Source organism: Pinus tabuliformis, chromosome 9 (assembly GCF_031772625.1).
Source record: "Pinus tabuliformis cultivar Carrire ecotype Pingquan chromosome 9, CPIR1, whole genome shotgun sequence".
NCBI classification, from domain to species: Eukaryota; Viridiplantae; Streptophyta; class Pinopsida; order Pinales; family Pinaceae; genus Pinus; species Pinus tabuliformis.
In genome coordinates this window covers 1873758789-1873768198 of record NC_142307.1, presented here as the reverse complement: position 1 = coordinate 1873768198, position 9410 = coordinate 1873758789, and the positions used below count along the sequence as shown (strand labels likewise).

Here is a 9410-nt window from a genome sequence, read left to right as displayed (position 1 = left end):
GAACACAACATATCAGGCACAAGCTTAGAACAGAGGAAGATGGACAGTGAGCAGTTAATAGCAAAAGAAGCTTGTATTTGCTGAAAATCAAGATGAGATGCTGCAAGTGACAAAGTGTCTACAGTCTCCAGAATTTGAACCTTACATCAAATGCCAACCTTGATTACATCTTACTTCTGGATATTTATAAGTTTACAATACTATGGCACTTGGTCGTTCAGGTATGGAGGGGTCATAATCGACCACCAACTGCATTTAATCGCCTGATGGAGTCTCTGAACGAGGTGGCTTATTTTAGGGGGTGAATCTGATCTGTTCAAGTGCTGTGGTGTCCTTTAAGCAGTTGGAGTGCTCGTACTGGTGGAGTCCATGACTGATAAATTCAGTTACGGGGTCGTGATATGTCATTTTCCCCTTTGGCCATGCTTTTGGTTTAATGTGGTTGTTGGGGATATTACTGTGACTGATGCTGGCAGAGCTGATCATCTCCTTCTTCGGGCAACATGATGGTCAAGGACGTGGGATGCATGGGCACACAGACAGTTGGGACGAGAGAGGAGGATGATTATCGAATCGGGGAAATGAACAGCGGAGATGGCTCGGCGGATGCTATCAGTCGAGGTCAGAGCGGGATGTGTTAGGGCTGTTGGATCTTCAGCGGACAGATTGGATGGTCAACGGGCGACGGAACTGCACGAGCATTTAACGGGCGAGGCCAGTTTGGTCGGGTGGTAATGGTTTTCATTGCACCACTTTTAGGCGCTAAGCAGTAAATACCCAAGGCCGTGCGATTCCGCTCAATGATCGACACGTAGCAAAGGATGAGAGAGAAAAACCGCTCTCATCATGTGCTATCGCTCGATCAAGTTGCCAGCACGATGAATGCGAAGACCGTTGGATCGGGCGGAGATGCATCTGACGATGGAAAAGGGTCGAGCGGGTCACCTTTATCGGGAGTGACGGGAGCCATTGGATCGATGGGGGTGATCAACGGCGGGGATGCGGCGTGGCAAGTTTCAAATGCGCAAAGGCATATGGTAGGTTTTTATGGTTGCTTTAGGGTTTGGCGCTTGGGGCTAAGGTTAAAGAGGGTTACTTTGACAAGTTTGGGAGGAAAATAGGGAAACGAAGGTGGTGGAGAGTAAGCGGGGTAGGAGGGGAAGGGAAAATGACCAATGTAAGCCCTCTTTTGGACACGACCAAACATACCATGCTCCTTTTTGCACTTAAAACGTCAGCGCTGCATAGAATAGCTAGCACTGGCTCCTTCTGGGGATGAAATCCTCCCTGTGAGGTTTCAAGAACCGTAGACCGCTGCCTTTCATTCAAAAATCAAGATCAGCAGTGTTCCCTAGTGTTCCATTGGGCATGGAGTCTAATTAAGCCTACACTAAAACTTGTAAAAAGAACATATTACAATGCTAAGGCTTGAAGGCCTTAATTAACATAAAATTTCAAAAACTGCTCGTTAACTGGGCCATCAAAAACTGCCTCTCCTTCCATACTTTGCAGCATGAAAGTGTTGTTCCCCTGAATCCAAGTAATGACAAAAGGTCCAATCCACAGAGCATCGAACTTCCCATGATTGCCTTTCTTTTCCTTCAGTGCATCCCACTTAAGAACCAAGTCTCCAATTTGAAAGTTGTCCATCTTTGCCTTTCTGTCAATGGCTTCCTTGCTTCGCTTTTGATGTGCTGCAGACTTTTCGATCAATTGATCTTTAATTTGATGTACCTCAGCCAAGTCACTAATCCTCTTTGCCATGTCATTTTCCTCATTCTATCCTTCCTGTAAGAACTTGGCCACATGAAGGGTCAACTGGATTGGGAAAACAACCTCAGTGCCATATACCAGTTCCAGCGAAGAATTCCCTATGGATTTCTTGGTGGTCACCCTGTCAGCCCACAATGCAAACTTCAATTTGGAATCTCAGTTCATTTTGTTGTCTTCCAGCGGCTTTTTGATTATCCTTATCAGGCTCTTATTGGATGATTCTGCTAGACCATTACCTTGAGGGTAATATGAGGTGGAATGTACTAGCTTAATGCCCATTGAGTCACACATGTCCACCAACTCTTTTGCCCTGAAGGCTACTGCATTGTCTGCAACCAATTTGTGTGGACAGCCAAACCTGGCGAAAATGTTTTCTGTCAAAAACTTCATAACAATATGGTGAACATCTTTCCTAGTAGGGATGACCTTAATCCGTTTAGTGAAATAATCGGTGGCTACTAAGATCCATATGTGTTGGCCACTAAAATGTGGATTAATTTCCCCTATGATATCCAAGCCCCACTGCTGGAAAGGGCCACTAGCATGTATTGGCTTCAAGGGTAAGGACTTCAACTATTGTTTTCCTTCAAACCTCTGGAATCTGTCACAGGATCTTACAAATGAAAAGACGTCAGAAAATAGGGTGGCCAATAATACCCAGCTGTGAGGATCTTGTGGGTCGTGGTTTTCCAATAGTGATGTCCTCCATAGATGCTAGAATGAAACTGATGCATGACCTCCACAGATTGCTTTTTGTCCAGACATCTTAAAAGGATTCCAGATGGATCCCTCCAATATAGCAAGTTTTCAAGAATACATAACTTGGTTGCTCTGAGTTTAATAGTTCTAGCTTAGCTTGAGCTAACGCATGAAGGAACTTCTAGCTTCAACAGAAAGTGAGCTATTTTATCATACCATTTACAAGAGGCCAGATTTTTGACCAAAGACTGATTTTGTCCTTGTTCAACTATTGCTTCTTTTGTCTACACATCCTATGAATTTGTACCCATGCAGTTTATGTCAAGCATTTTGCAGTTTTCTTCAGCCATCAGCTGAGCAAAACCCTGGCCCTTGACAAGCTTGGTGGGCTTCAATTCTATGTTGAATTAAATAAGCTTTGCAATCCATTTAGCCCTTCTTCCATCAACATCTGGTTGCGTTAGGACCTCCTTTACTGAAGCAGAGGGCACATATGTGATTATCGTGGAGTGCAGAATGTATATTCGGAAAGCCTTTAAAGATTTGATAAGAGCATATGCCTGTTTTTCAATAATATCATACATTAGTTCAACATCCCTTAAGGTTTTGCTGAAAAATGCCACTGGATGTTCTGAATCCTCATCATCTTTCTGTAGTAAGACTACTGCAAGGGTGTCAACGAAAGAAAAGGAGAATATATGGAACTCCTTGCTATAGTCTGGGATGATCAACGTGGGAGCTTCCATAATAGCTCTTTTGATTTCTTCAAAAGATCTTCTTGATGCATCAGTCCATTTGATCTCCGATCCCTTTTTCGCCATAGAGGTGATGTGCTTTACAAGTTCTGCAAAATTAGGAATAAACCTCCTTACAAAATTTATTTTTCCCAGAAAGGATTGGAGGTCCTTTTTTGATCTTGGGACAGACAAGGCCTACATTGCTTTCACTCTTTCTGGGTCAATCTTAACACCTGCAGCAGAAACAATGTGTCCTAGAAGTTTGCCCTCTTCTAAAGCTAACTGTGACTTTTTAGGATTTACTGATATCCCAAACCTTATGCACTTCAGAAACACCTTCTTCAAATGCTGCAAATGATCTTGATGGCTACTGGAAAATACTGTTATATCATCTAGGTAGACAAGGATGAACTTATCCTTCTCTCTTACAAATGCTATATCCATGGCTTTCTGAAAGGTAGCCCCAGAATTCATCAGCCCAAAGGGCATCTTAGAGTACATAAAAGTGCCCCAAGGAGTGGTGAAAGCAGTCTTTTCTATTGCTACTAAAGTGGGTCTATCTAGATTACTACTACTAGATGCATGACTATCTCTATATTCAAGTGATTCACATGAACATATACATAATGAGTGATCTATTTCTTTACATTTATCGCAAAGAAATAGCTTACCTCCTGTGGAACATGTCCTTTCATTTGATTATTCATCATCATCAACTCGAGAGTGATGGGAAGAAACTTTCTTATTGGAAGAAGGATTTTCAATATTTTGAGCATATTTCCTTTGAGATGCCTTTGTATTTTTCTATATTATTTTCTCATTATCAGTAGCCTTCATAGATTCAAGTTCATTGCTTGAGCAACAAGGTTCATCGGCCTCCTCAGTTGCTGCATAAATTTCTCCTCCATATAGACATTGCAATTTGTCTATGGAAAAACACATGTGAAATTGCTTATAATTTTTAACATTATCTAATCCCAGAATTCCAATGAAAGTGATGAAATTTTAACCAAAGAGGGGAAATAATGACTTTTCTTGACCTTGAATCAAACCTGAGTGACCATTGTTTGAGGAAAAAAAGTTAGGATCCCCAATCTACCTTCCTTCCTTGATCCTTTTCACTTCCTCCTTACTCTTGAAAATGAAAGCCATACGACCCTTCAAGAGAATTAGGAAAAAATGTAAATAACAAAGGGGACTTAAATAAACTTCCCAACCCATTATGTTGGAGTTTTTCCCACCATTATCCTTCCTCAAAAACTACCAACCAGATATTTTTCTTCCATGGGATTATCTAATTAAGCATGTATGATATCTCTCCCACCTAGAGATTAAACACTTTTCATCCTTATCTTTATACACCTATTCTTTTCCTTGCCCTCATGATATTTGAAAACTGAATGCCTACCTCCTAAACTAGCTTCCTAGCTTCTTCTTTGAAGGGAAGTGCTCTCTTCCAAGATGTGGAGGTGAGTTTAACTTCTTGCAAATCTTCGACAAGAAAGTGAAATTTGCCTCTTCCTTGAAGAAATTTGGTTTACTAGCTAATGGTTTGGAGAAGTGTTAGGTGGGTTTACCAATGATGGAAACTTCAACATCAACTTCAATGTAGGAAGTATACCTTGAGTATGTGTCAATTATCTAGGGTCTCCTTCATGTGGATCTTGTCGTTCCTTCAATGGGTTGACATAATTGTATTTATACGGCTTAACTTCCCTCTCCATCTAATAAAGAGTTCACTAGTAAAGGAGGCACTTCCTTGAAGATTTAAGGGGGGAAGGAAACCTAACATACATGCCTATAAGACCTTGGTTCCAAATATGAAATCATTTTCATGCCTTCTATTATAAAATGGTAAGTATAAGATCCCTTGAGGAAGAAAAAACATAAGAGAATTTTTTTCCCTATTTTAATATGCCATACTTTCCACATTGTATCTAAAAATAGATGGGTCATATGGGTCCTCCCCATAGACTAGAACTTCCTTCTTGTCCATATTCCTTCACCATTCACATGTAGACTATTGTACCCCACTAATAGGATTCAAAATAGGCACTTGTTGTCTCAAAACTATCTATATATCCAATGGGATTAGGAAGTAGGGATGTAAAGTTATAATATTGAAGAGTAGAATTTACAACATGATGGTATAAAAATATTAAGTATGCTACATTATACACATATTTTAGTGTTTTAACTAAAAGACTCCAATTAAGTCAATAGAGTAACAAACAATGCACGACACGTAGAAATACAAAATATAGGTTGGGAAGGTCCTTAAGAGGTGAAAATGAGAGTTATAAATTGGATGAAAGGACACAATACTTTGATTGTGATAGAACGAACATGATGGAATTTGACAAGCGTATACAATAGTAGAAAATTGGCAAATGAGCATGAATATTGGGTAGGGTGTAAAGAAGGGATAACAAAAGAGTATTAAACTATTTAAGAGATGTTTAATACTAAAAGCTAAAGGAATTGAAATATACATGAAATCGATAGAGCATACATAGAAAGACAAAAATGGTTAAGTTTAAGGTAGATTAGAGCACATAAAATGTACACTTAGGTAGGATAATATAGAATACATAACAAAGTAAGCAATAAACTAAATACATTAAAAAAAAACTTGTACTAATTGTAAGAATCTATGTGTATATCGATAGTTTAAGTTTCATATTGAGGACATTGGAGGCCTGGAATAGAAAAGTGTAGTTAGGAAGGTGATGAGTGTTTCAAGATTAGATGAATGTTATATGGCCTTTTTGGTAGGTATGAATATTAAATTTGGATATAAATTTTGTACATGTTGATATATACCTCGTACAATAAATCATTAGTTAATTATGATAGATACCTATCATAAATATGCATTATTAATAGTATATTAGGTAAATATAGTAGTTAGAGTGAAGTAAAAGCACTTATGTAAAATACATCTTGTAATGGCCCGAGGACAAGGGTTTGGTAAGGAATCTGAGTCCTATATTCATGCGAGGTAACTTAGATGATGATGATTAATGGTTTAGGACAAAGGTGTTTATCGAAAGTAATACATGGGTGTACCACGCTTAACCTCCTCATAGCAGAGCAGAGCAGAGATGGGGGGCGTTGATTTTGAAGGTTTCAGGAAGTTGCAGAGGGCAGATGGCTTCGCTTCGATCCTTGCTATCGGCACTGCCAATCCACCCAATGCTGTGGATCAGAGCACATATCCAGATTACTACTTTCGAATCACCGGTAACGAGCATAACACAGAGCTCAAGGATAAGTTCAAGCGAATATGTAAGTTTCAGTTTCTTCATTCAGGCGTGATTCAGTTTCAGTTGCAGTTTCTATTATTATAATAAGGCGCGATTCAGTTTCTGTTTCAGTTTCTATTATTATTATTATTATTATTATTATGTCATTACATTAGCCAGCCAGCTAGTCCAACAAGTGAGAGATTCCGAAATCTGCACTGCTTACTTTTCAAATTTAGTGGCTATAACTTTTTCAGATATTATTGTAATATTTAGTGGCTGTATCTTTTTCAGATATTATTGCAATTTAGTGGCTGTAATATTTTTCAGATATTAAGTTGATTGATTATACTTTTCGATACAGATATTATTGCAATTTAGTGGCTGTAATATTTTTCAGATGTTAAGTTGATTGATTACAATTTAAAACTATTATTGCAATTTTCAGTAAAATATAATTTCATATAAATAATTATTTCATAAATTTGGATTCATTTTAAATAAATCTGTTATCATTTTTAAGTTGGTAAAAAATAATGTTATAAAGTATTATTATAATAAAATAGAGGAGATTTTAATATTCATTTTATATTAAAAGTGATAAAGTTGATTTTATATTAAAATTTTTATTTATTTAATTATAAATATGATTTTAGATGTTTATGGTAATAATTTTAAAAGAAATTGTATAAAATCTTTATTATTTAAATGATAGACATTAAAATTGGTAGTGATTTATTTTTTATAATATTAAAATGAATTCAATTTTTTTTTTTCATTTCTTTTTGTCTTTCTCTTCTTTTTTTTTGGTATATATTAGCAGATTAGAGAATTGTGTGGGTAACAGGTTCATGCCATGAATATGAATCATCCTAGATTTTGGATACAAAAATGATAGTTTTTTTAATCATCATACATATGGCTCGATGCAGGTGAAAGGTCCGCAATAAAACAGAGATACATGTACCTTACGGAGGAGATTCTCAAGAAGAATCCCGATGTGTGCGCGTTTGTGGAGGTGCCATCGTTGGACCCACGACAAGCGATGTTGGCTATGGAGGTGCCCCGGCTGGCAAAAGAGGCAGCGGAAAAAGCCATTAAGGAGTGGGGGCAGTCCAAGTCTCGAATCACTCATCTCATATTTTGCAGCACAACGACTCCGGATCTACCCGGAGCAGACTTTGAGGTAGCCAAGTTGCTGGGGTTGCACCCGAGTGTGAAGAGAGTGGGCATCTTCCAACATGGCTGCTTCGCCGGAGGCACCGTTCTTCGAATGGCGAAAGACCTTGCCGAAAACAATCGAGGAGCTCGGGTGTTGGTCATCTGCAGTGAAACCACCGCTGTTACCTTCCGTGGACCCTCCGAGACTCACCTGGACAGCCTGGTGGGGCAAGCTCTGTTCGGCGACGGTGCGTCTGCCCTCATCGTAGGAGCTGATCCCATCCCTCAAGTGGAGAAGGCCTGTTTCGAAATCGTTTGGACAGCCCAGACAGTTGTTCCTAATAGCGAGGGAGCCATCGGCGGGAAGGTGAGAGAGGTCGGACTGACCTTCCAACTCAAAGGCGCGGTTCCGGATCTTATCTCTGCCAACATTGAAAACTGTCTCGTGGAGGCGTTCAGCCAGTTCAAAATATTCGACTGGAACAAGTTGTTCTGGGTTGTTCATCCCGGAGGACGTGCCATCCTTGATCGGGTGGAGGCCAAGCTCAATCTGGATCCCACAAAACTAATACCCACTAGGCACGTTATGAGCGAGTACGGAAACATGTCGAGTGCGTGCGTCCACTTCATATTGGATCAGACGAGGAAGGCGTCTCTACAAAACGGATGTTCAACCAGCAGAGAGGGATTGGAAATGGGAGTTCTGTTTGGATTCGGACCGGGCCTCACCATCGAAACAGTAGTTCTCAAGAGCGTTGCGCTTCAATAATTTAACAACTAAACTTCCAGACAGAATCGCAACATCTAAGGTTTAGAATAAATAAATGTGAGCAGTTTCTGCAAGTATCTATTTTTACTCTTTACTCTAAGAGAATACTTAATGTGACCAAGATAGAGTGTTTCTAATAATAGTTTCAAATTCCAAGAGGTGCATGAGCTTCAATGTATCTTTCTTAATCAAAGGTTATAGCTTTAAATTCAAATTCCAAGAGAAATATAATTTTAAATTCAAATTCTGAAAGGTACATCTTTATAAATTTTAGCAATCAGCCAACAACTCCCTTCTCTAAATAAACAAAAATATTCAAATTCCGAAAAGTACATCTTTATAAATTTTATCAATCAGCAAACAACTCCCTTTTATGCGTCAATGCTTTTCCCTCCCTCCCTCGGTTCGATACGTAACATCTCTTAGCTGGATTGGGACCTCTAATTAAGACCCACTTGATGCCGGAGAATCTGATTTACAGTCTCTTGAAGTACGTCATACCGTTTTCGCTTGCGGGTCGCGATTTGATAATGCAGGCCTTGGAAATTTCTCCAAACCATCCATGGATTTCCTGTTCACGAGTACGTCATACCGTTTTCGCTTGCGGGTCGCAATTTGATAATGACACTGCACGCCTAGCAAACCCGCATTGGAAACCCAAGTATGAATAATTTGTCTCAAAGACTCAGACTAAGTATATTGCTTGGATTTGTGGTAATTACCTCCCAGTGCACCAGAAGGAAGAGATTAATGTATATGCTCTTGATGCAGCTATGTATGTATGTGACGGTGTTCGATACGTCACGTCACTCATTACCTCGCAGTGCACCAGAAGGAAGAGATTAATGTATATGCTCTTGATGCAGTTATGCATGTATGTGACTGTGTTCGATACGTCACTGCCGGCTTCACAGTTGCGTCACTCGATTTGGACCGACTTGATGGATAATCTGAATATTCAAACATCACATTCAGATTTCGTCCGACCCTGCATGAATTTAATGTCAAGATTTTCAAATTATAAAG

At 39.2% G+C, this 9410-nt stretch overlaps 1 pseudogene; it reads left to right on the top strand.

The window, feature by feature from the left end:
* Nucleotides 1-878: 878 nt before the first annotated feature.
* On the top strand, nucleotides 879-8551 carry LOC149156352 (pinosylvin synthase pseudogene; annotated as a pseudogene).
* The last annotated feature ends 859 nt before the right edge of the window (nucleotides 8552-9410 follow it).